Genomic DNA, 26959 nt, shown 5'->3' with positions numbered 1-26959 from the left:
GAAAACATTTCTGTGTATATTCTACCAGTTGTATCCAGCAAACATGAGCCAGATCTGGGCACTGCTAAAGGCCATTTGGCAGCAGGAATGGACTCATCAATTATTGTTACAAATTAAAAATATATTGGATTTGCACTCCAATTTCAAATGCCAATCACGATCTGGCAGGTTAAAAGTCACCCATTAGCCTTTCACTTCTTGAAGACACTTTCTATCCTTTAAAGTATTTTTCAAAACCCAAGGAGCTATCTTCCAGCTCAAAAAGTGGTTTGTGGTTTCTGGTGCACCTTATCTGTTCACTGAACAAATGGGCTCTGCTGCAGAACAATCACAGCCCTGAGCATTTAACTCACACCTTTGAGAAGCAAAAAGGTACTCCACATAAATTAAAGAGTGCACAGCCTAGACAGCGGTCAAGGCACTGTGACAAAGTTCCTCCTCTACCTTGGTGGGTCCTGCACTTATTGGCAGATTTGCTCCCTTCACAGATTCACCCTGTGGGTCAGGAAACAGTCCAGAGACCTTCCCCTCTGGTAGACACTATAGTCCAGGTCAATTCCTCCTGTGTTTGATCAGGAATTGGGAGATATGGGTGGAACCCAGGCCCACCCTCAACTCCAGGTTCCAGCCCAGGGCCCTGTGGACTGCAGCTGTTTAGAGTGCCTCCTGGTACAGTTGCACAACACCTACAACTCCCTGGGCTACTTCCCCATGGCCTCCTCCCAACACCTTCTTTGTCCTCACCACCAGACCTTTCTCCTGATGTCTGATAACACTTGTACTTCTCCATCTTCCAGCAGTACACCTACTCACTCTCAGCTTCTTGCACACCTCTTGCTCCCAGTTCCTCTCACACACTTGCTCTCCTCTGGCTCCCCCAGGCTTGACTGGAGTGAGCCCTTTTATAGCATCAGAGGGGCCTTAATTAGAGTCAGGTGCTTAACTGCCTCACCTGATTCTTAGCAGGTTAATTGGAGTCAGGTGGTCTATTAGCCTGGAGCAGCCCCTGCTCTGGTCACTCAGGGAACAGAAAACTACTTATCTAGTGGCCAGTATATCTCCCTTTTGCTGCTCTGCTGTTCCCAACTGGTCTGGGTCTATCACAGCACATACTCTCTCTGAAAGAGTCTCCTGGAGGGGTGGCAATTTGGAGACATTGACCATGTTCTGAAACTGTTTTCAAGAACTGATCCTGAACAAATCTTTCTGTTTAAAAACAAAAGGAAGTAAAACCATTGGCTGAAAACTACTTGTGATTATTCTGAACAATTACTGTAACTAAATCTGGCCCACCCACACTGCATACCATTGTCTAGCACAATTGCGTTGCCTGAAACATTTTTCTTCCTGGATTATTGAAAATAAATTGAAAACCATGATCATTTTCTTACATTTTTTCCACACAATTAAAACAAATGCCTTCCATGCCTACACGGAGGAGTAGCACCTCTTTGCTCCTCTGTGTGACCTATGTGTTCTGTGGGTCACAACACGGCAGGTCACAACCTCTGGGCATGACTACAGCCCCCTCCTGAGTAGGCAGGAATGGAGAATGGATGGAACCTTGGTTCTGACCATCTCTCTGCAATGTACCAGCCAGCACACCTGAGCCTGTGCAGTGTGGGTACCAACAGTAGATCAAGAGGGGAGTCAGGGAGAGAACTGTGTCTCCAAAAGTCACAGTTCTCTCCCTGGCCTGCTGCTGGGGCAGTGCAGCTATGTACTTCATTGTGGGCACATTTTAAACTAATGATTTAAGCTTTAGTTTGGCGTTTCAATCTGAACAGGTCCACACTGATTTATCATTAGTTTCAAACCAGGAGCACTCTCTCCCCTGGTACCAAGGGTGGGAAATACTTAGGGCTGGTCAAAAAAAAGTGTTGACCAAAAAAACTTCTAATTAAAAAAATGGGGTTTTATAAAAAATGAAGTTTTTGCAAAAGCAAAAATTTGTTTTCCAAAAAAAATTCTAAATTATTTTTTTAAATGGAAATTCATAAAAAAATTCAAAATTCCGACTTTCAGGTTGGTTTGTCTACTGCAGGAAAGGAAAGGAAAGGTTAAAAGTGATGGAAAGCACTCTGACTTTTTTACATCTTTCCACTGGAAAAGTAGGAAGTGAGAAGGGGAAAAAATACTGAAAATTTGTTGTTGTTTTTTACCACAATTTAATTTTCCATCACTTCCCTCCTCCCCCCCCCCCCACCAAAGAAAACAGAGGAAATAAAATGAATTTTTTTTTTTCAAAACAGTTTTGGTGAAAACATCCCAAATATTAACCAGTTCTACGAATCTTTAAAAAAAAAAAAAAAACTAATCTGATAAAGGCTTCTGTTTGAACTCTGCAAAATCATGGTTGAACACAGCATAGACATGGCCTGAGTGTAGTCTGGACCATGAAATATGAAAAAATGGGATTCCTGATACCCCATTCCCAAATAAACCCCCCTGCAGAGAAATGTCAGAAAAAAATGGTTTATTACAAAAATGCTGAGTGCAAACTCGTGTACCAGTTAAAACCACTGTCAACTTCACTTAAAATGTCTCTATCCTCATTACTTTCAAATATAGCGTGTACAGTTTGCCTACACTGTAGACATGTGTTGCTTTTTAAAACGGATGTGGTGAAGGTAAGAAAAATACAGCAGAAAGATGAAAGACATGTTATCCTCCCATACCCAGCCCTATTGCTCTCATTAACTGTTCTGTTTAGTTGGCTGAAAGGTGTTAGAGAGGCTAAATGTAACAGATCTCTCACATTTTGTTCTTCTGCTTTAAATTTCAGATTACATGAAGGCTAAATAATTTTGGATGAGATAAAATCAGAGGCAAGCCATAGGTTAAGGATTATGAGACTATTAAATTATCCATGGGAGGGTGTAATCCCCAGTGAAACCCTGTAGAGAAGCTTTCTAGTTCACCTACAGTGTATGATCATACTAAATCAGTCAGGGTTGTCAACCTTTATTTACCTCAAGCAGCTCTGTAAGCTCTCTAAGCATTTTATTTTCTGTGGTTAGGCACTAGAACACAATGTTCTTAGGTGAATACAAAGGCAAATCATAGTGATATACAGAACAAACTGTATTGACAACTTAAAAACTAATGCAGGAAGTCCTGCTTTTATTTAATGCAAGTTTTATGATTACAGAGTCAGACTAACTTTACGCTGATGTGCATATGAAACAAAACCACTTTACATTATCTATTCCTGTACTGTGCAGAAATTAAAAATAACTGGCTGTTCAGCTTTACTTTCTATGCAGCATCTTTACTATTAAAGTCATGCAATTTACCAGTCACTGATAACCTGTAATTAAGCAAATATGTGAGTCATAGCTCAAAATAGCATTGAAGACGAAAACACTTAATATATTGCATGCCTTTCAAACCAAAATATTGAACATGAAAAATGGAGGGTTGGATCAGGATATCTAAATATTATAGGCTCAGTTCTTAGCCCCTGAACCAGCTGTTTTGCCAAGCTCAGCAATGCAAAGGTGCCCTAAAAGGACAGCCCAAGGATTCCCCCAATCGAGAGAAATGCTCAGGTGGCATAGAGTTGGCATATCTGGCTATGTCCCAAAGGCTTTTCATCTCCTCCAAGTAGGCTATGAGAAAGGGGTGGGGAAATGTAGAGAGATGCCATGTTGGTGGTAGGGAGATTCAGAATAGCGCATGCAGCTCTCTGCGTGATCCTCAGCAGGCACAATGGGACTGCTCCAGTCAGTGCAATTTAGAGCAGCCCTTAGGTCCCTGGTTGGCCAATGATCAGGGAAGTGGAAAGGTGGCTTAGAGCTCTCCTCGGCTGTATTGGGTGTAAATTTAGTGCAATTCAGGATTGAGCCCTAGAACTTAAAGACCTTAAACCTTAGGAAGAAAATGCTGTGCTATAAACACCTATTAAGAAACATGCTATAATGTACGAACAAAATAAAGTCCAAAGCAGAAATATATACACCCAGGGCTATAAAAAGGCCAGTTTCACAAAGCTGAAAACAATTCTGAGTCAAATCAGCAGGAAGATTTTAATCAGAAAAATGTGAATTGGAAATTATTTCAGAACATTTTACTTGATGCCTAAAAAGCCACAACCCATAAAATTGAGGAGGAAGGCCATATTGGTTAAAAAACCAACCTGGTTTAGAGGGGAAGTGAATTTCAGCTATAAACATTTTAAAAATAATGTATAACAAATTAAAGAAAGGGGAAGTTGATAGTAGAAAATTGATAAGGGAAGTAAAGGAACACCAGGAGAAATCTGTGGCCAGCAGAGTTAATGACAATAAGAGGATTTTTTAAGTATATTAGGTACAAAAAGAATCCTGACAATGGTATTGGTCCATTACCAGATGGAAATGGTAGAATTACCAATAATAATGCAGAAAAGACAGAAGCATTCAATAACTATTTCTGTTCTGTATTTGGGAAGATAAAAGATGATGTAGTCTCATCATATGATAGGGAGGATGACAACATTCTTTCCAGTCCACTAATATCCCAGGAGGATGTGGAACAATTTACTAAAGATCATGTGGGATTCTCCACTATTGACAAATTTTAAATTAAGATCGGATGCTTTCCTAAAAGATATGCTCTGGGAATTATTTTGGGGGATTTCTATGGCCAGTGTTATGCAGGAGATCAGACTACATGATCATAATGGTCCCTTCTGGCCTTGGCCTCTATGGAAGTATGAGCAGCTGTTCTTTCAATATCTTATGAAAATCATTTTAGAAAATTATTTCGATGGATAAAGTGAGAGAAATGATCAGTCCTGGAAGACATTTTATTTTCTTATTGCTTTATATTGCTTAATTTACCAGATTTCTCTAAAAGTAAAAGTAAACTTCAGTATAAACTATGGAAAAGCAGGGCTTCAGTTTCCATTAGAAAGATTCCAGTCCTGCAAAGATCTATGCACTTGCTTAATTTGAGTTCAGTGTGATTGTTCATATGCTTCAATTTAAGCACATGTATAAATTTGTGCAGGATAAGGGCCTAAATCATTTAAACTAATTACAATACTGCAATCTCAAGGGGTGGGGTAGAGCAACCACCTGTCTAATTCCGTGTCTTCCACTAATCACCGTAGTAAAGTCTCCAAAAGCAGAGGGGGAGGAGGGTGGGTAGTGGAATACACATAGATATCACATATCTCAAAGAACTTGTTACTGTACAAGGTAAGTAACTAGATTTTCTTCTTCAAGTGATGGTCCCTAAGTGTATTCCAGTCAAGGTGACTCACAAACAGTACCCATTAAGGAGGAGGGCGCAAGGAACCCTGCTGTACCACAGACCACAAGACTTCTGTGCAGAAGGCTGCATCTGCTGAAGAAGCTTGAACCAGGGGTAGTGCCTACATTCTATTGATCTCCAGGAGGGGAAAACACTGAAGAAAAGCCACTCTGGTAACCTGGGCTTTGGCCAAGTGGGCTCTGACAGTTTGAGGAGGAGGTGTCATCAACATCAACTCATAGCAAAGAAGGATGCGACCAGAGATCCATTCAGAAAATCTCTGTGAGGAAATAGCTTCCCCTTTCATACATTCAGCAAAGGAGATGAGTAGTCTAGGAGAATCCCTGAAGAGTTTGTCCTCTATAGGTTGAATGCCTAGGCTGGATGAACATCCAGAGAATAGAAAGTTTCCTGTCTTGTCTGGTGGTTTTGGGTAGAAAACAGATAGGGGTATGACCTGACTTAAGTGGAATTCAGGTGGTAATGGCTCTGTAGGACCCACTGTCTGAAGTGATATCATGCCACACAAGAAAGAAGCAGGCCAGGTGGCTACTGAAAGGCTTGTGGGTGTCAGGTGATAGGAGGGCTGGTTTGTGGCTCTTGGGGGATCCCATCAAAATGATTTTTGGTGGGGAGCTGGAGATTAAATGACAGAGGGATGTTCTGTCTGCTATGCTACACTCTGGCTCTTCCTGGGAGGTCCAGAGGCCTTTTGATGATTAAAGGGCTAAGCAATAGGACATTGCTTATATAGTGGTGGTTGGGAGTATTTTCTCTGAGTTACTGGAGAGTTTATATTGAGGAACAGATGGTTGTGTAAGAGTCCTTACGGGTTTGCAATGACTCATCCCTTCTGCCACCAAAGAGGTTGCCCTCTAAGGGAAGATCGTCCACAGTGGCTTGCACTTCCTTTGAAAACACAAGGATTTGGGCCCTCGAGCTTATTTAATGACAAGAGAAGTCAACATGGAATGAGAAGCCAGGTCCACTGCATCTACTGAGCTAGATTGACCCTCCTCCAAGCTTATCTTACCGTCATCAACAATGGCCCAGAATGGTGTCTAAGCTCTTAGTGTAGTGTGTTGGTGAACTCAGAAAACTTATTATAATTAACAAAATCGTATTTAGGCATCAAGGTCTGATAACTCACAATGTGGAACTGTAGGCTAGTCGAGGTGAAACTCTTTCTTCTGAAGAGGTCTAATCATTTGGCATCCTTGTTGCAGGGAGTAGACCTAGGTTGATGCAGTCTGATATGTTCAGTTATGGCTTGTACCAATAGAGTTTGGTGTGGGGTATGAAAAGAAGTATTCCACTCCCCTTAGACTGTACAAAGTATTTTTTCTCTGTTCCTTTCACAGTGGGGTTGCAAGTGCCTGGGATATGCTAGACCATGATGGCTGACTCTAATACATCCTTGTTGATTGAAAGTGCCACTTTGCTAGGGCCTGCACTGTGGAGGATATCTAGCAGGTTGTAAGTGATATCCTGAACTTCCTACAGGGGATTCTGGCATGCATCCATGACTTGGAATTGCTTATAGCCATCAGGTGTGACTGCTTCATCAGGAAATGAAGATGAAAACACTGCTGGGACAAGTAGATCCATTTTTTTCAGGGTGCTCCTCCTCCTCATAGTGCTCCTAAGTGGGCTGAGGTTGTTCCCTGTGGGGGACCTGTCTAAACTCCTGCTCTGATTCTCTGTAATCAGGAGGTCTCAGATACAAATCCCAGGATCCCCAATAGGGCCAGTGTGGGGGATCATATGGGTAAGGAGGCTGTACCCATGAGGAAGAGTACCACTGGTCCTGAGCCAGATAGGGCATCCTATGGTAGTAGGAGGGTACCCAAGAGACTCTGTAACCTCTTTCAGGACTAATCTTGCATCTTGGTACAGTTGGTGGAGACGCTTCTGACCCTAAGCACCCCTGTATTCACACCCCACACACTACTACAATGATGTTTGTACAAAATATTCCTTATAAGGTATTATTTGAAACTAATAGCACACTGGTAATTCATACCATTGTAAAATTCATGTGTTAACCTTGTAGGAGAAGTTATGAAATCCCTCTGTATGATGTTCCTAGAACAAGTTTAAGGCCAAGACTGCCTAGCTTTGATGAAGGTGATAAACAGGTCTGTCCCAGACAAAGAAATGTGGGTTTACCTCAATGTACATATTAGCCATAAACAAAGGTATCAAGAGGATGCGGGGATGGGGGGGGTTCTCTTGAACTTGAGAGATGTAGAATTAACATGGCTCCTGCACCCCAGAGAGACATAGGAGACTGAATCTCCAGGAGGCCTTCCTGAAGCTGACAACAAAGACAATTCTATGGAAATATAAAGGACAGAGAGACATCTTTAAAATAAGGGAAACTAGCACCTCGTACTTGCGTAGAAGGTCCTGACAGAGACAGTCAGTAATGCTGGACAAAGAATAACTGGTGAGAGAAACCATCTTAGACAAAGACTGCTGTGATGGGTTGGATCACAGAAACTCTCTTCGGAGCTGCCACCTGATGTGCCAAGACTACTTCTACCCTTGCTTTCCCTGCCAGCTCGGGACCCAAGCATCCTGTCTTGCTGAGCCAGACACTCCCGTCTGCTCCAACACAGACCCAGGGTCTGAATTACTTGCCCCAAAGCTGCAGGTTTACCTGAAAGCATCTAACAGAAGTGTTCCTGTCTTTAACACTCAGATGCCCAACTCCCAATGGGGTCTAAACCCAAATAAATCCGTTTTATCCTGTATAAAGCTTATACAGGGAAAACTCATAAATTGTTCGCCCTTTATAACACTGATAGAGAGATATGCATGGCTGTTTGCTCCTCCAGGTATTAATACATACTCTGAGTTAATTAATAAGTAAAATTGATTTTATTAAATACACAAAGTAGGATTTAAGTGGTTCCAAGTAGTAACAGACAACAAAGTAAGTCACCAAGCAAAATAAAATAAAATGCGCAAATCTATGTCTAATCAAATTGAATACAGATAATCTCACCCTCAGAGATGCATCAGTAAGTTTTTTCCTCAGACTGGACACCTTCCAGGCCTGGGCACAATTCTTTCCCTTGGTACAGCTCTTGTTCCAGCTCAGGTGGTAGCTAGGGGATTCTTCATGATGGCTCCTCTCTTTAGCCAGCTGAAGACAAAATGGAGGGGCCTCCCAGGGGTTTAAATAGACTTTCTCTTGTGGGTGGAGACCCCCTCCTCACTCCTATGCAAAGTCCAGCTCCAAGATGGAGTTTAGGAGTCACCTGGGCAAGTCACATGTCCATGCATGACTCACAGTTTTTACAGGTAGCATCCATTGTTTACATGCTACCTTGATCGTCCTCAAGTAGACTTCTTATGTGGATTGGAGCATTCCAAGAGCCATTGTCCTTTAAGTGTTTCTTGATTAGGTACTTAATTTCAACATTCCTTTCTCCGGGAACTGACCAAATGCTCTACTAAGGTTATTTAGAAACCAAGCCAGTACACAGCCAACATTCATAACATTCATAAATTTGAATACAAAAATGATACATGCATACAAATAGGATTAATACATTCAGGAGATCATAACCTTTATGAAGATATGTTACGTGGCATATGTAGCATAAAACACATGCTAAGCATATTTCCATAAAGCCTTATGGGAGGTACCATCACAACTGCATCTTGCTAGATTAAGTGTTAGACTTTTAGATGTGTGTTTTCACTTTTATTTTTTCTGTAACCATCTTTACCTTTCCTTCTTTTACCCAGCATCACTTAATTTATGTCCTCACCTTAATGAACTTGTTTTATTTTAATCTAAACCAACCAGTGCTGTGTTTGAATTGGGTTAACTCCAGTTAATGTGGCGAGCTGCTGGGTATGATTCTTTAAAAGAGCAAGCAAACCTTATTATTTCTCTGAGTGGTCCAGGAAAAGGCTTGACATTTCAGGGCAGATGGTTTGGGGGACATTTGGAGCTGGGGGTGTATTGGGGTCACTTGCCTAGAAGTAACCAAGGCTGGTGGAAACCAGAGTGCAGCTGTGGTGTAACTAGCAGACTGCTGGAGCCAGAGTTGCTGAACATACAGGGCTGCTTAACATACAGACACTCAATGCATGCTGGCTAGGAGAGTCCAGACAACCTCTCATTAATCTTGGTTGCACCCCAAAATGTGACACCACTGTCTGTCTCAGTCTCAAAACTGCCAGAGGAGTATGAGTTCTCAGGCTGAGCAGCTGATACCAGATATCTCGTAATGCCTCAGCTGGTTGATGGTACCAGCAAAAGGCAGACAGACAATGTGAGTACCTCTGTGGTGGTTACCAGCTCCAAGAATATCAGCAACTCTGGGTCAGAATAGAGAACTAGGTTGTCGAGGACAGGACACCAAGTCCTTGAGGATGGGCAGAGAGAGGAGCTGCTGCCTCACGGCAGGGCCAACAGTGCTGATTTAGGTTGTGCAGAAAATGTGGATACCACTGAATCCTTCTCGTTATGGGATGGTATTGTCAGTTCAGCCAGTGAAACCTCCTTTCTTGTGCTTACCAGTGTTGGGGCCAGTCCCAAACCTTCAGCAATCGGTGGTTGTAGAACACTCTTGGCTCTCAGTACGGTCAAGTCAGACCTGTACCCTCCATGAGTTTCTCACACATCTGTACCAGGCTGTGGAGTCTTGCCAGATTTGAAGGGTACAGGGGAAGAAATCCTCTTCTTGAATGAGGGCTTGGGGCTTCCTCTGTTTTTTGTGAGAGTGCTTGCTCTTACCTTCCTCCTGTCTGCTCTGTCTACTAGGGTCCTCAGCTCTGCCCTTTGATGATCCAGAGCCAGGGAGCACCGTGCTCAGAGAAGCACTTCCCAGTGACTCTGGTCAACGGTCAGGAGGTCTGATGACACAGGTTCAGATTGGGCCCTCATTGAGCACTCCATCAGGAATCTTCTGATCTGGGTTTCTCGAGGTTGCAGGGTTCAGAGAGAAAAGGAATGACAGATACTGCACTTGGAGGGGATTGAGGGTCCCCAGAGCAATATAAACTAGTGCCATGGAAGTGACTAACCGAGAAGTCCTGAGGGCACTGCAGCCCATGCAGGACTTGAAACAGGGGATCTTGGGAATACTAAGCAAACCATGGGGATATCAGGGAGGGAGCCTCCAAACCCCCTACTAGCAGTAACCAACCACTAAAAACTATCTAATAAAGGGTACAACTATGTGTTTGATAGAGTTACTGGCCTAGTGGCTGGAGGACGCAGACATGATATGTTGATTTTGGTTGGGATTTTGACAGTCTCATAAGCAAACTAGGGAAATACAGTCTATTTGAATTTACTATAAGGTGGGTTCACACCTGGTTGAAGGACCATTCTCAGAGTAGTTATCAATGGGTCACTGTCAAACTTGGAGGGCATATTTAGTGGGGTCCTGCAGTAGTCTGTCCTGGGTCTGTACTATTCAATATTTTCATTAATGACTTGGTTAATGGAGTGAAGAGCTAAGAGTATGCTTGTAAAATCTGCAGATGACACGAAGCTGGGAGGGGTTGCAAGCACTTTGGAGGACAGGAATAGAATTCCAAAGGACCTTGACAAATTGGAGAATTGGTCTGAACTCAGCAAGATGAAATTGAATAAAGACAAGTAAAAGGTACTTCACTTAGGAAGGAAAAACCAAATTGGGGAATAATTGGTTAGATGGCAGTATTATGAAAAGGACCTGGGGTGATGGTGGATCACAAATTGAATGAGTCAACAATGTGATGCAATTGAGAAAAAAAGCTATTATTCTGGGGTGTATTAACTGGAGTGTTGAATGTAAGTCATGGGAGGTAATTGCCCCCTTTACTTGGCACTAGTGAGGCCTCAGCTGTAACTATTGGGTCCAATTCTGGGTGCCACAGTTTAGGAAAGATGTAGACAAATTGGAGAGAATCCAGCAGACAGCAACAAAAATGAAGTGTACTCATCAATCATAAGGTGTGATTGCAGCTCGTGTAGACATACCCTACCTAGCTTTAATCTAGCTAGCTCGGGCACTGGTAGCAGTGAAGCTGTGGTAGCATGGGCTTCAGTGCAGGCTAGCCACCTGAGTATTTACCCAGGGTTCCGGGAACCCAGGGCTGGCTTCAGGCACCAGCGCAGCAAGCAGGTGCTTGGGGTGGCCAAAGGAGAGGGGCGGCACGTCCGGCTCTTCGGCGGCAATTCAGCGGTGGGTCCCTCACTCCCTCTCGGAGTGAAGGACCTGCCGTCGAAGAATGAAGCAGTGGCAGTAGAGCTGCCGCCAAAGTGCCACAGATCACGATCACGGCTTTTGTCTGTTTGGTTGGTTGGTTGGTTTTTTTTGTTTTGCTGCTTGGGGCGGCAAAAACCCTGGAGCAGGCCCTGCGGGTACTTCCCCTTTAAGACATGCACACTGGTAGAACTAAAGCAAACTTAACATCTCCAGACACTCAAAAGGCTTTTCTTTTAAAATGACAGAACAGTAGCTTCCCGTTACTGCTGTTTTTAGTTAACCTGTCACTAAGCACCATGAATGGTGCTAATTAAGTGCTTCCTACTAACCGTGGCTGTGGGGCTTGCCTTTACTATCAGTCCAATTGGACGTAATTTAGAAGGGAATTTTCAGAGAGGAAAAAAGGGTTCTCACTAGGACCAATAATAGCATCTGTAATTACATCAGTTGCTAAGATAAGAGTAAATCCAATCTTGTGCTTCATATTGCATAGACCAGACAAAAGGAATTTCCCTCTCCATGTACCATATTGCAAGATTGGCAAGGTACATTAGTGTACATTATGGGCAGGAGTGCACTTTCCACTGAAACATGAAATATTGATTACTAGAAGCAATGGATCAGATAATGTCTATCGGATGAGGCTGAAGTTGGAATGTCATAGGGATATGGCACTTGGGATGACCTGAAAAGAATTATGTCACTTAGAACCAATCAAAACACAGTTCCTTATTCAAGGAGCATCTGCAAAATGAAAGTGGGGTGAGGGTGCGACATGTGGCAGCATATTGTACAGAAATAAAGCTTTGAGGCAGGGAGCAGTATGTGTCAGTTACTTCAGAACAGTCTAACAGTTACAAGGACATGTCACATGAGGTAACCTGAGAAGTATTTTCTCATTTATACATCCTCAAATCTCAGTGATATATTCAAGTTAAGAGGCAATTACACCAGGTGGGACTGAGGTCTCTCCTCTAATGCAGAAAACTCTGTTCTTAAAAACATGAACACATATTGCTACAAAATTCAGTCTAATTTATTTTGGTGACATTTCTAAAAATTTAAACTTACAGCAAAGCAATTAGGGAAAAAAATACCTTTGAATAAGGAATCAACATTTGTCTTGTGTCAAATGAGCCTCTGCCAGAGTCCAGCCACCTTTTTCCCATACAGCTACTCGCTCCACACCTATGTGGAGTACTTGTTCTTGTTAGTAGAGCTGGGTTGCAATATTTTTGATGGGATGGTTTTCTGTAGAAAAATACAATTTTGTCAAAATCAAAATATTTTGTGGGAATGAGACAATTTCAATTAAACTTTCTATGGGAAAAAGTCTACATTCACTGTTTTGACTTTCTCATTTCAGTAATGTCAAAACATTTCATTTCAATGTTGATCTCACTTCATTTTGATAAGATAAAAATGATGTGTCAACTTTATCATTCTGGTTTGTTTCATTTTAACTTTTATATTATATGTAATATTACATTAAATTCAGATTGGTAAAGCATAACACAACATTTTAACTTACCAAATAACATGCTTCTGCCTTATTGAAATGACACATTGGTTCAGAACCATCAGATAAAGTTTGTCAGAATTTTTATTTCACAGGAAATGTTAACTTTGTGTTCCAATTCAGAATTTTTTTTAATATCTTAATTCTCTGACCAGCTCTAGTTATTAGGTATGGTTATAGGTGTGGCTGCAGAGACCAAAGATCATTCTCCATACTACAGTGAGCAGTGCAGGAAAGTGCCCGTATTATTAAGTGTAGCTGGTGCAATGTTCCTTTAGTTTTCAGCTCACACTCACAGGAAAAAAAAAAATGATTCTGTTAGAGTCCTAGCATAGCTGGAAGCTTATTGTGTATGTAGAAAGAATGAAAGCTATGAAAGATTCCTCTTCCATATGAGTGTAAATGACACAAGAAAATATTTTAGGAACGTTCCAGATTAGAAACTCAAGAGCCAGTCTTGCAATTTTGGTCACTTAAGAGATTGCCTGATAGAGACAGGCTAATGGTGGGCTGTAGACCGTAGATTTGTAAATTTATGTGTTTAAGTCATTGAGGTTTGTTTGTTTGTTTGTGTTTTTGTTTTTTGTTTGTGCCCTAAGTTGTACACGCAAACCTGGCAATTGCATACGTACTTGTGAATGAACCACTAGGAAACTGCAAAATACATGTTTTGTGCATACAACTTAGGGACCAGTTCTGAAAATTTGGTCTTAAATGTTTGCACAGCTTTTTCGACAACCAGATCTTTTCTTCTAATCACTGTGTCTTCCACAGGCTTCGGCTGGGATTGTCTCCATATTGCCATTTGTAAATGTGGACTGAAAGGTTAAGGCCCTTGGCTGAGTGAATTGGGAACAAACTATGATGAGTCCCATCTTGAATGTTAGCTCCACTGTATGTTATGTACAGACATACAATGGGATATAACCAGATGGGATGCATCACTGCAATGACAAAGCAGAAACTTAAACAAGGGCCTTAAAAAGGGGGTTGAAGTTTTTATCTTTGAAAATATGTAAAAGTTGAAAAGCAGCATTGCGGCTGGTTTATTGCAAATCATCAGAAGCTGAAATGGAAAAAAAAAAAAAAAAGTAGAGCTATTACTTCCCTATGTAGAGAGTCTGAGGTCATCCATTCCCTTGCAGAATCCAGGGCCTTAGGTAGTGCTGCCTCCTTGAAGTTTTAGATACTTAAAAGGACACAGTCAAATGATTTGGGCTTCAGTGATTGTCCATGGACTGGTAGTAGAAAATATGCCTAAAGTTCCAACGCCAAGATCTGTTTTGTTTGTTGTTAGCTGTATTTATTACTTATAGATGGGTGAGAAAGTCCCAAACTTTTTGCTCCTTTTAAAAGTTTTAAGGATGAGACTTTGTGATAGATATTGCAGCCACATGCAGTTTCTTCGGGGACAATATTTTATTAAGTTTATGAATGTTTTATATATCATTGTGGGCCAGGGATTGTATACAATTCCATGGGTGGAGGTTTACCACAGCTCCTCCAGGAATTAAAAACAGCAAGGGGTGATTATTTCAGTCCCTGAAATTGTAAACTGCTCCAAAAACACACCATCCGCTGGGCTGGTTTGCATATACTGGTTTAGGGAAGTCCTCCAGGAGAGGCAAGAGACACACACAAAAAATGAGATATAAAGGCTGAGTTTAAACAGACTCAGTGTCTTCCTTTTGATTCAGCAAACGGACAGGACCTTTGCACCTAAGAGAGCCCCAAACTTGCTGAAGCATTGGAAGGACTTTGGCCTACCAGGGCCCCACAGGACTGATAGATGATTTCTGGTACACTTAGTATGTGTGTAGAACTTTTGATTGTTTTATTATGTTTTCTCTGTGATGCTTTTGCCCTAAGAATAAATGTACTTTGCTTTGTGAAGTTGGTAACCGAGATACACTGTTATAGTCTCCCCTCCATTGAGAAAGAGAGAACTACACATGCTGGACCCTGGTCAGATGCTGGGGAAATCACAATGAGGTGCAGAGGGACTGCAAGGTTAAACCCTGGCATGGAAGGAGAGACACGGGTCTCTGCCAAAGGAAGTGACAGCTAAGAAGCTTGAGACTTCATCTGGATGTTTAAGTGGTCAAAGGTGCAGTTAACCCTGAAACTGTGACAGACTTCTCTGTGTGTAACTCACTGCAGCCCCATTGCAACAGTAGATTATTCAGACCTGTTTCAGAGGGTCTCTAATCAAACTCCTATCTCCTGTTCAGCAATACGTTGCCTGCTCATTGCGTCTGCGTGTCTCCTCTGTCCTTTCCTATTGTTGTGCCACTTCTTTTTTCAAATGCTAAGCACAATCAGTTGTACTGAGCATGGCGCCACTCACTCATCCCGTGACCATGCCCCCTGTAACATTACAATACAGGCTTTTTGAGAAGGAACAGCTTCAGCCGGAGAGACTGAAGGAGATTTGCATCAGACTATCCCAGGGCCCAGTGGAGCACTCTCCTCAGAGATGGGACACATCTGTTCAAATCCTTTCCCCCATCAGACAGAGGTGGGAATTGAACCTGGGGCTCCCACTTTCTGGGTGAGTGTCTAACCAATGTGCTAAAAGTCATAGCCTAGGCAACACCATAACCTCCTTGATTTGTGTGGACCCAAGGCCGACACCTAATTCATTCTCACAAGAAACAGCTTTGGCACCTAAGCTGCCTGATTCCAGGAGAGGGACTCCCAGCTGTAGATTGCAAGCACAGATAGGAGCCTCCCTACAGCCTAAACTTAGGCACTGAACTGCGTGAGAGAGGTGGTGTTTATCATACACCCCTCTCCTTGGCATCTCCCTTTGGCTTAGGCAGCTCCCCATCTAGCATGCTGGCTTTTGTGGATCCCATTTTCTTAGGCCCTTATCTCTCCCCATTGATTGTATAGGGAGCCTAGGCATCTAACTCAGGCTTTGAGGATCCCATTCTTGTTTGTATGATTTTCTAGATACCTAAAAGTTAGGCATTACAATGCTCAGCATCACAACAGAAAAGTCCCTGTGTGGATCCGGCCCTCAATTCCTGTTGATTCATATGCCCTGATCCTGGTGGAATAAGCTGCATGCTGCCAATGAGCCTCATTAGCATATCTACAAGGATGACCCACTAACCCATCCATTCATGTTAATGTGTTGGGGCAGCTCATTTTGGGGAGAATGGTTTTACCCTCCTCTTCACAAGACCTTATGTGCAGTCCCTTCCCTGCATCATACCTTTACACTAACTTGGTTGCTGAGCTAATGAGGCCTGCAGAGCAATGCTAAAACTAGCGGCTCAGCATTCTTGCAGAGAAAAAGAAAACTAGCCTGTCTATATCCGAGGGAAGAAAGAAGAAAACAAATTGAGCAGCATCAGCCGTTTACAAAAAACTTAGCATGTTGCCTGCTGACCCAGTCAGGCTTCAGGCTTTATCAATAAATTGACTTATTTGCGTCTGAATTATTTCCAGTACATAGTGTATCTCCCAAGGTTATCATCCGGATCTGTGGGACTGAATATGTTGCCGGGGAGATGCACTGGATAATTGTTCTTTGACATTTTTATGGCCCAAACTGGGTGCATCTCTTAAAGATTGCTTTTTTTTTAAATTATTTTATTTTGTATAGAAGTCAGTAATGCAAACCTAAAGAGAAACACATGTTGTGCCTTTGCACATGTGGATTCTGGGTAGGATGGGGGAGGGGAGGAAGGAGAGAAGAGAAATGGCTCTGATTTGAAACAGGAAAGCCCCTTTTCGTCTCTTAGATATGAGGGCTTCTTACTTCTTTGTTGAATTTAGTGATAAATGCATAGCTTTCAGTGAAGCTCCAGGAGAAACTACTTCATGTTGGAAGATTTCACTCTACAGATTGCCCTGTAGAAAAAAGTAATCCAATTTCGGAACCTAAACAAAAGGTTTGCTGTGCTTCGTGGGTGTATTGGCTCTGACAGCACTGCAGCAGCTGCAAGCTCAAATGTCTACGCTGCTGGGGTAATCAGAAACATGTTACATGGAGGCAGGAAGCTTAAAGAGCTTAACAACCCAGATAGGGGGCCTGTCATTTCCTTCAGGAGGCTGACAGCAGGGTAAAAAAGACAGTATATGTAGGAAATTACCAAAGCTAATGGTCTTCTTCCTACCTCATACAGCTAAGAAAAGATATGAACAAGAGGAAATCACTAAAAAAATGAAAATAAAACCATAATAAAATAATTTGAAGGGATAAATCTTCTACCATCACCCGCTGTCCACGTAGGGTAGCTTTTCAGTATTTCCTTATATCCAAGGTGTAGGGCCAGGCCATATGAATTTGAAAACCAAAACCCTTCATTAAAAATAACAGGCTTGCTAAGTGACATCCCTTTATTCACCTATCAAATAATTTACAACACTAACTAGCATCATGTCACCTCACCCAGACTCTTTGTGTAACAACTGAGGCTTTTAATGGAAAGAATAATGGGGCAGATTCTATCCAGTACAAAAGATATGTATTTTATCACAGCAAAACCACCATAATTCTGGCCCACAGACATTTTTCAATATACTATTTGTGTTATCTTGATTTCGGCATTTATATATTTTCTTGTAATCTTCACTTTCTGTTAAATATAGTAGGCTAGTATTTCACATTTTTCAATTATAAAATGATTTGGTATCGTATTTATAACTGACATTTCTGGAGATTGAAGTCGTTGATGTAGGCAACATGTCCAAAAGAAGTAGTATGTAACATTGCTGATTTACAAATGTGGACTTGTGTTTGAGGTGTCATTAACATGCAGTCTGATCTTGCAAATGCTTCCACACGAGTAATCTCATTGAATTTAGAACTATTCTCCTTCACGAGTATTTGAAAAAAGAAGGCCATGTTCCTTTTTCAGACACTGAGGCTTAAAACACTACAGTAATCCAACTCCAGTGCTGCTCTAGTACTTCAGCAGACACTCACTACAGCAATGGGAGAAGTTCTCCCATCGCTGCAGTTAATCAGCCTCCCCAAGAAGCAGTAGGTAGGTCTAACGCTGCCTACACATGAGGTTAGGTCAGCATAGCTACACCCCTGAGAGACACAGCCATGTTGTTGTAAGTTTTCAGTGTAGACCACCCTTAGATTGCTAATTATTATTTGTTGTTTTATTATCATAGTGCCTAGGAATCCTAGTCATGGACCAGAACCCAATTGCAGGAGCTGTGTGAACCCAGAATAAAAAGATGGTACTTGTCCCAAGGAGTCTATATTTTGGTCAGAGTTAAGGCTGTTATTTCATGATGAAATATACTTCTATTTATTCTTGATAAGAATAAAGTGTTAATGTCCACAGGCAGTGCAATGTTCATGATATTCTTAACTATTCATTCCCTTGCTTTCAAGTATGTGGATTTTGAAAATCAGGAGAGAGATCACTTGATCATTGCCTGTTAGGTTCACTCCCTCTGGGCACCTGGCATCGGCCACTATTGGCAGACAGGATGTTGGGCTGGATGGACCCTTGGTCTGACCCAGTACGGCCATTCTTATGTTCTTATGAAAATGATTTGATAAGTAACTATTTATTGGTCACCTTAAGTTGGTGTTTTAAATGACGTTTGTTGTGTTTGGAATCTACCCGTTTTTAAACCTCTTTCATTTTTCTTCTATTGTAAGTAAATGCAGACACTGTTTTTAAAGTTTTAAATAAATCAGATGGAGAGAATCAAAGGTTAATTTAATTAAAACAGTGAGGGGCACTGGCCAAGGTAATAAGAGCTGGAAACCAACAGTCACATTCTCTTAATAGCTGTGAAATTGTAGCAGAAATGATACACCAATGAAAATGCACAGTAGTCCATCATTCCAAACTCTTCATGGGGGTGTCATGGAAAGCATTCATTGATGAGAACACTAAGGGCCTAATTAACACAGAGATGAGTCAGACCTATTGTGTACAAGCAATACACCACTACACTGTCTTTCTTTGTTAATTAACTCAAGCAAGAAGATATGGAAAGACAGATATGGTCACTCTGCAGCTAAATTAGCTGTGCATACTTGTACGGTACCACCTTCCTTCATTCTGAACACTGGCAATAAGTAATTAAAAAAATTATTTAACAAACCTTAAGTGTCAGACCCAAGAGTGGAGCTCACGTCTTTCGGTATGATAGTCGGAGCCTGATCTAGCAGGCTGCAGTGTCTCCCAGCCAAATCATTTCTGTACTTTGACTACCCATCCAGAAAATATGGCCATTAATAAGCTCTTGTACTTGTACAGTACTTTAAATCTGTAGGTCTCAAAGAGCTAAGCGAAGGTAGGATAGCACTATTAATCTATTTATAGTTGTTCTCAAGGCCATCCCTAGCCATTTTGGTGCCCTATGCAGCCCCCCCCCCGAGGGGGGTTGGCCCCAGGCCTCCGTGGGGAGAGGGCTGAGGGGAAGGGGGGAACCGCCCCCCAGCCCGCTCTGCTCTGCTCCCCTGGCTCCCAGCCTGGGGGGCAAGGGAGAACTGCACCCCAGCACTCGCCAGCGGCATGGCTGGAAGCCAGGGGAGCGGAGCAGGCAGGGGCCAGGTCACTCCACTTACCATGCGGTGAGTGCAGGCCCGTCCCCTGCAGCAGCCCTCAGGGGAGTGGAGGCGGGGCTGGGGTGGAGCAGGGGCAGGAAGAGGCGGGGCTGGGGGCCATGGGGAAGAGTCAGAGCAGGGTCTGGAGCTGTACGCAGCTGCGCAGGGCACCAGGAAATGTGCAATTTATATGAAAGATACCATGGTCTAGTGAATAAAATATAGGTTGGTTGAAGTGAATTCTGTTACTGGTTCAGATACAAACATCCAATGTGATATCTGGAAAGTCACTAAAGTGCTTCAGTTGTTGTCCCCATCCCAGAAGTTAGGGTGTAACAATCATTCTCAACCTCACCAAGGTAATGGTGTGAACGAAATAAAGGTTGGGATGTCCAGAGATTTAGTTAGGCTTTTCTGTGAAAAAGATGGACCTAGAACTCAGGATCTGTGCATGTTCTCCATTGACCTAGGGGACATTTAGGTGAGGCATTCAAGAAGAAGAGTCATATTGCTGCTATTTAAATCCACGGTCTGCCCAAATCTTGAGCACTGTGTGCAGATCTGGTCACCCCATCTCAAAAAAGACACATTAAAATTTTGTTCTCTGTCAGCTCCACCAAGCAGGAATCTGGTGGCAATATCCTAAATATTTTACTATTCCTGCCCTTGAAAACTCTCTTATACACAAGGTAATGTCAAAATCAAACTATGTCTCAGATTCTATGGTGTGGTGTAATTTTATTGAACAAATGGAGTTTGACTCAGAGCAACCCAAGCCAGCTACTGTTGCTGCTCAGTGCTCAGCACAGTTGCTGAAAATTATTCACACAGGACGAGTTTTTATCTGTTCTGTGGGTTTTCTTAATTACTGCAATGCCCTTAGCTTTGCTACATAACAGCATTGCTGTTGGAATAAGAAAAGCTTTTAAAGATCAGTCATGGATCTGAAACTCTCGTCTGGTAGTTAGAAAGCAGGAGGTAAACCACTTCTAAATCATACAGTCACTTGGCTAGATCAAGAAACACAACAATTTTCACCAAGACAATTATTTAATAAGAAACCCTGATTTTTTCAAAAATACACTCTTGGTAATATTTTTATAAATTGTATTTAAGCTAATAAATAAATGGGCCATATTCCACTTTGTGAGGCAAACAGGCATAGCTCAACATTGCTACATTAACCATGCAAAAACAGCATTAACAAAAGCTGTATTCTTACTTGGCCACACTAGTACACATGCAGGAGTCCTGTACATGAGAGATGGGGCAGCAGGATCAAAAGACAGTACATGCTAAAATATACTGACTATGCTCCCTTACCACAAGAATGTTCTTCCATGGCTCTGGCCATCGAGAATCTATAGAATGTGAACTGGGGGCGCGGGAGGAGAATGGTGAACAACAGTTCCCCACTTTTTCATACATGTAAGCTTGAAAGTGATGGCTGAATATTCCCCTGAATATTTTCTTTGAGGAATAACTTTAGCACAGATCATGATGCAATGAAAACTGTCTACTAAATTTGCTCCAGCAATTCACACGATATAGCCTGTAGTGATCAATGGACACTTATCTATGTACTTGATTCAAATGTGGGTTACAACTTTATTTTTGTATAGCACCCTTCATACAGTACCCAAAACACTTAAAAGTTAAAGTTACAAGGAAAATTGTTTTTATTTAGAGACTCATTCATTAGAAACTAGAGTGAGATTCCAAATTCATAGACTACAGAACAACCATAACACGATGGTAACTTCAAGTTATTATTCTCTCAGAAATGGCCTTTTAATTTTGGGTCCTCAATTTAGAAACCTATCTGACCAAAAATGGATTTGAATTCAGTGGTGATAAAGCACTAAAAGATTCCAAAGCCAATTATCAATGTTCTGAACCAGCCAGTCTCCTTGCAGATTTTTCTATGAGTATTGGAAGCTGGTCATTTTCACATCTGCTTGTACTAATCAGATCTCAGTATCCTATTAAGTCACTGCATGCCCACTAATTAGTTTTTGCCTTTTACAATTTTTAAAGTAAAGATTCTTGCCTTCCCAAATATTTCTAAAGATACAGGTCTGAAAGTACACAGAATATGGGACAGTGTTACCAATCATGTCCTTAACTTTAATCTTTTGACCAATTAATTTTGGCCAACAGGCTTTACAAAAGCTAATTATAACCTCTGTTTTTCTGCTCATTTGTGGCCTGTTCATATGTCCACTGAAGTCTATTACAAAACATCCATTAGGCCACATCTTCAGCTGCGCTAACTGAAGTCAATGGAAATATGCTGATTTATGCCTGTTGAGGATCTGTCTCATTGACTGTAATGGGAACAACAGGATCAAGCCCTTATTTAGAAGAACAGATATGACCTCTTAATATAATCCCAGTCTATTGACCACTGCACTGTGTAAATCACTTCCAAAACAGTGACAGCAGAGGATCAGATCAAATAACCTGGAGGCCAACTAGTAAACAAAGAAAGAAATGAGGAAAAGAGACTCCAAAGAAAATAGGAGAATTCAGAAAAAGATCAAGCATGCTAAGATGTTTTCTGCAACAGCCATAAGGCTATGTTATACCTGGATGTAAATAATTTAATGATGCCCATGCTTTTCGTTGGGCCCATTCCTTAAATTCCTACTGACTTCAGTGACAGTGCTGCCTAGCTAAAGCTTTCAGAGTGGAGCCCAGTGGGTAGAAGATTTGCGTTAAGCATCAAAACATTTCCAAAAACAATTCTTGACCTTAGTCAGCAACACTTGAATGGGAAAATATCCTGAATCTGAAATCCTCACTCAGGGATTTCAGATGTGTTTGCAGGACAGATTTCATGACCAGGAAGGAACTCCTATGGATGAACTGTATGCATCCTTGAATTTGCATTTTTACCATGGTGACTGGACACTAGATAGATTAGACTGGAGAGACACTTTCAAATATACAAGTCTAGGAGATGCACAACTACACCTCAGGATGACTCTATAAAGGATACATCAAAGTCATCAGCTCATCCATAATCACATTTTTACTGCTCCTGTTGGCAATGCATTTTTAGCTGAACTGTAGGAGATGCTCATGTAACGAAGGCTTGTATCTTTACTCTACCAAACCTGCTTATTTAAATGGCCATTGGGTATTGATAGCTTAATTTCTCTATCATACATAAAACACCTCAACTTCTTTTAAAACATGCTGGCATCAATTTTCATTGAGTTTTGAGAGATGTGTGGCTACAGCACCAGGCACATCTTTGAAAATACATCCTGAGAAATAAAGCGCAGGATTGGTCTTGTGGCAAGAACACACGATTGAGGACAAAGTGACCTTGGATTCTTATCCTGTTACTGACTTCCTGTGTGACCTTAGACAAGTCACTTCATCTCATCTGTTCCTCAATTTCCCCATTGTTGATATGGGGATAGCAATACTTGTTTAATGGGTTTTGAGAGATTAAATTTACTAAGGGTGTGATCCAAAGACCATTGGAATCACTGGAAACACATCAAAGGGCTTTAAATGAGACGCGGAATGTTTGTGAAGCATTTCTAGATCCTCTGGCCTGATGGTGTAATATTAGCGCAAAGGATTATTAATTATTATTATAGTGCTGAGGAAAAAGAAGTGCAACTCAATCTTATTTTTCTTTCCTTGTAGTTTTAGTAATATTGTCATCTAAAAATATACTTAGTTAAATCTCTCCTGCATCTATTCTTCTATTTCAGTGCTCAGTCAAACCTGAGCTGAGCACACTACAATTTCAAGGGTTTTTTGGACCATCCTGAAACTTTATAATGCCTGTAGGCAGCTGCCTTTCTAGAGGTGACTGGAATGTCCATGGTGTAAATATATTTTTTAACTATTTGTGAATTTTTGGTATTCATTATCTACCAATTGCTACAGTCAAATTGAATTTCAAGACATAGTTATAGTCCTGGAATATATTCAGTTTGGATATATCTTGTTTGTTATAATGCTGGAAAAACTCCCTCCCTGACCCCCTCAAAATTCTCTCACTTGTAGTCAACACGCTTTATCACTCAATGCATTTGTTTGGTTGCCTATAACTCTCTCTCTCTCTCTATTCTGAGAAAATTGTAAATATGGGTACTTATTAATACATTTAAATGAAGCATAGTAGCTGACTTTTCCCGACAATTTATGGTCAGTATTTTTAAACTTTATGTGGGGTTTCACCTCAGTGACTTCCATTAAAATGGATGGAAGACTTATGGTTAAGCTTTCCAAATTGCTGGAGGGAAAATAACCAGGTTTTAGCACTCCAAGACAGACCTAATCCTCCCTAATCATATATCATATTGCCACAGTTTAAGACTTCATGCTTTGATGTACAAAGCCTGCAATTTAGAATACTATATCAGGTATTATTTTTATACAGAGGGTGGGTCAAATTCATCGTAGACCTGGTTCTATGAGGGTAGGCCTTTATGTCTATCTGGAACCTTCATGGTCACTGGGGTCAATACTAAATTGATTTTGAGGCCTGTTACACGCATGCAACCTGATGCACAGGTGGAGCAGCAGAGCTGTCCTTTGTGTATGTAATATACACAGTATTGGAAATAATGACACACTCAACTTTTTAGCACTCTGGCAAGTATAAGAAAATAACTCTATAGTAAACAGTTATGATGAAAAAATGGGTTTAAAGGGGAAATATATTGTGTTAAACGAAGTTGGAGGCAACTAGCAGTAAAATAACTGTTTAACACAGTTGTGCCCTTGAGGCCTTAGTCTCCAGCAGATACTCAGTATAATGGGTGGGGGAGATGGAAGGATAAGATGGAGGGGAAGTTCTAACCCAATAAATCCAGACATTTTGCAGGCAGTAAATGCTAAAGTATTGTCATAGTAATTGACATCACAAATGCCCTAAGCTAAAATGTATTGATTGCAGAGGTCAGCATTTTAGGCAGAAACAGTAGGCATCCTTATCCATTAGCCCTGAAATATTGAATCTAACCAGGAAAACAGAGGGGGGAGGGGAGAGGCAAGGAGGGACAGGAATTCATGAGCAATAAAATTATCTTTGTCTTCTAATGATGGGAACTTATACTCCATTCAGCATATGCCAGCATTTACAGCATTGCTAAAGACTCTTATGGATTTCCCCATTTCTCAGTCTACTCAACATGTTTGAATTCAGAATAGCCACACGCAACATAACTTAAAATAATGCACACCAGACTACATAATGGTGTATCTATTACTGTGTTACTACTCAAATGGGTATGATGATTTTCAAATCTGCAAGTACTTCTGTTAATATTATTAAAAATAGAGACCCAGAAAAAGCTGGAGAGAGCTTTGAAAAGGAAACCATGTAAGGCTATGTCTCCACCTGGAGCTAGTGGTGTGATTCCCAACTTGAGTAGACAGGCTAGTGTGCTAAAAATAGTAGCATAGCTGCAGTAGTCCATTCAGTAGCAAGCAGTAGCCACATAGAAGACAAACTGGCCAGACCCCAGAGTATGTGTTCAGGATTGCTATACTGTATCACAGCTTGAAAAGTGCTGGGGGAACTTTAGTGTCTATGCAGAGCAAACATGACCTCTCTTTTTAAGGTGAATGACCCACGCAGTGAGATACTGAATGATACTCAGTCTACTTCTTCAGGAAAATGAAGGGATGCATCAACCCTGCTTGAACTTCAACATGTGGTTCCAGGGATTCTATATATCCCAAATCGGATGCTTAGATCACTAAGAGATCCCTTCCAGAACTGGACAAGCACTCAAGTAGTTGAACTATGACCTATTGGACCAGTGACGTGAAGGCTTAAGGATGTAATACCTGAAAGAAACCAAAGCCAAATAAAAATACAATTTAATACTGTTTTACAAAGTTATAATTATTATTACAATTTATTTGTCTATTTTGTTTCATTCTATTGATGGGAACAGAGTAGACAAAGATATCTTCAGCAGCCACACATGGAATCAAAACACCAGCCCCATGTGGATGGAAGACCCTGGCTAAGATAGCACAGTAAGTAGAAGCTGTGCCTTTGGAAAGAAAGATTATTTTTATCACTCTTTAAAATAGGCCCTGATCAGTAAAAGCCAGATTCTGATCTCTTGACACACAAGTAGTACTTTGCTCCAGTTAAGTCAGTGGAGTAAGCTGCTATTCAGGGTGAATACAAATATTTCAATTTGGCTTTAGCATTGTAAAAACCTAAGCTAAAGACCATTGAAGTCAGTGGAAGTCTTGATTTCAGTAGACTTTAGATCAGGCCCATTCTGAACAACATTCTGCACTTTCTGAACCTTAGTGGTCACTCTCTTTCTACTTTTTTAATATAATATGACAGTTCAGTCACACCACTGGTGAGACAAAGCAGTTTATAGCCCATCTTAGTGGCAACTAGAGCTGTCAAGCGATTAAAAAAATGAATCGTGATTAATCATGCAATTAAAAACATTAAAAGCACGATTAATCGCACAATTAATCACGCTGTTAATAATAGAGTATAATTTATTTAAATATTTTTGGATGTTTTCTACATTTTCAAATATATTGATTTCAATTACAACACAGAATACAACGTGTAAAGTACTCACTTTATATTTATTTTTTATTACAAATATTTGCACTGCAAAAAACAAAAGAAATAGTATTTTTCATTTCATCTCATACTAGTCCTGTAGTGCAATCTCTTTATCATGAAAGTTGAACTTACAAATGTAGAATTATGAACAAAAAAACCTGCATTCAAAAACAAAACAATGTAAAACTTTAGAGCCTACAAGTCCACTCAGTCCTACTTCAGACAAACAAGTTTACAATGTCACCTGAAAGTGAGAACAAGCATTTGTATGGCACTGTTATTGCCAGCGTTGCAAGCTATTTATGTGCCTGATGCGCTAAAAATTTATATGTCCCTTCATGCTTCAGCCACCATTCCAGAGGACATGCATCCATGCTGATGACGGGTTCTGCTCAATAACGATCCAAAGCAGTGCGGACTGATGCATGTTCATTTTCATCATCTGAGTCAGATGCCACCAGCAGAAGGTTGATTTTCTTTTTTGGTGGTTCAGGCTCGTAGTTTCCGCATCGGAGTGTTGGTCTTTTAAGACTCCTGAAAGCATGCTCCACACCTCATCCCTCTCAGATTTTGGAAGGCACTTCATATTCTTAAACCTTGGGTCGAGTGCGGTAGCTATCTTTAGAAATCTCGCACTGGTACCATCTTTGCGTTTTGTCAAATCTGCAGAGAAAGTGTGTTTAAAAAGAACAACATGTGCTGGTTCATCATCCAAGACTGCTATAACATGAAATATATGTCAGAATGCAGGTAAAACAGAACAGGAGACATACAATTCTTCCCCAAAGAGTTCAGTCACAAATTTAATTAACTCATTATTTTTTTAACGAGCGTCATCAGCATGGAACTATGTCCTCTGGAATGGTGGCCAAAGC

This window comes from Malaclemys terrapin, chromosome 1 (genome assembly GCF_027887155.1).
Source record: "Malaclemys terrapin pileata isolate rMalTer1 chromosome 1, rMalTer1.hap1, whole genome shotgun sequence".
NCBI lineage: Eukaryota > Metazoa > Chordata > Testudines > Emydidae > Malaclemys > Malaclemys terrapin.
The sequence above is the reverse complement of the archived record's forward strand: the minus strand, read 5'-3'. Positions refer to the sequence as shown.